This window comes from Myotis brandtii, unplaced genomic scaffold (genome assembly GCF_000412655.1).
Source record: "Myotis brandtii unplaced genomic scaffold, ASM41265v1 scaffold806, whole genome shotgun sequence".
NCBI classification, from domain to species: Eukaryota; Metazoa; Chordata; class Mammalia; order Chiroptera; family Vespertilionidae; genus Myotis; species Myotis brandtii.
Window position 1 is genome coordinate 938,305 of NW_005371249.1, and position 1,326 is coordinate 939,630.

At 50.6% G+C, this 1,326-nt stretch overlaps 1 protein-coding gene across 2 annotated transcripts in view; it reads right to left on the reverse strand.

The window, feature by feature from the left end:
• Positions 1–158, reverse strand: part of ZCCHC7 (zinc finger, CCHC domain containing 7) — a 198,287-nt gene extending 198,129 nt beyond the window's left edge. Inside the window, exon 1 of one of the 2 annotated variants that reach the window (XM_005883936.2) lies at positions 50–158. The gene's annotated coding sequence lies outside the window, so the exon portion shown is untranslated. Of the gene's footprint in view, positions 1–45 lie in introns of both variants that reach the window. The other variant, XM_014531506.1, reaches the window with a different exon arrangement.
• Between the last annotated feature and the right edge of the window lie 1,168 nt (positions 159–1,326).

Consider the following 1,326-nt stretch of genomic DNA (forward strand, 5'->3'; position numbering starts at 1 on the left):
GGGGTCCCCCGGCCACGGGCCGCGCGGGGTCTGCCACACACATACTCACTGCCGCGGCTGCGACCAGGAAGCACCAACCAGGAACCAAGACGCGTAGAGGGACGGGGAGGGGCGAGTACAAATGAGGTAAGAAAACCGCGTCCGCGCGGACTCCGGAGGAGGGCAGGCACTTCCGGGGAAAACACAGCTCCCGGGAGTCCTCTTCCGTCCCGGCTCATCCTGCGGGACCTCTGTACGCATGCGTAACATCGGTTAACCCTTTCCTTTCCCGCTCATAATCTTTTGGTTTGTCTTCCTTGCTTTTCCCCTTTCCCTTCACTGCTTCTTTCAAAGATACGTAGGCTGCATCTACAATAGGGGACACTTTATTTGAATGACTTGCGCGTTGGAAATCCTACTTCCCTGATAAAACCAGGGGGGGAGCTCGCACCCTTCCTTATGCGCCCGCGAGAAAAACTACATCTCCCATGATGCCCCTGGTCCGGCTTCAGGACAGGCTCCGCCTCCTTCTCGCTGGATCGCTTGGGTCACCCTCCCTACTCCCAATGCCACGTGGTGCGGGTCCCCAACCATGACCGAGGTGGGGACAAGGGCCCGAGTGTGGAGTGTCGGGTGGCATGGCCGGCTGATCCAGGGACCCTCAGGGAGAGCGAAGCCTCTTCGAGAGCGTCTAGCTTCTAACTTCTCCTGTGTGCTTGGTGAACCTAGGCAGGTACCTCCCGCCTCCAGTTTGAAGTTGAACCTAGGGTACTGGGGCGTTTCCGGCTGTTTTTACAGGCAACAGATGGAACTCTCTGTAAGCCTTGAAGAGCTGTACTCCTGCAGAAGGTTGAAGTGAATCCTGGTCCTTTAGAAGCCTCCAGAGGCTATGCGATTGTGTTGGAAGCCTCTGGCTTTGGTTCCTTTTCTCACACTTTATTTTAATTCTTAGTAATAATAAACCCACCTGTACAACTTTACAAAATAGTAAAGCACCTTTACTGGTATCAGTTCGCTGGCCCATGGCAACAGTCCTGAAAGACAAGTTTGACATTGGTTCTTTTGGCCAACGTTTCTTGAACCACAGTTGAGAGGGACACAGTATTAGCAACTGCTGATGTAAAGTTTGTGATCTCATAGAGCTAAGAGTCTAGCTGGGAACACAAAATACAAATAATTTAATTATAAATCTAAGAGTTTGGCTGGGAAAATTAGAAATATTAATTAAAATTATGGTAAGTGCTAGGAAGGAGGGCGGTGCAATGAAAAGGTAAAATTGAAAGACCCATTTTGCAGAGGAGGAAACAACTAAAGAGATTACTAGATTGCTTAGGTAATGTGTGTTGT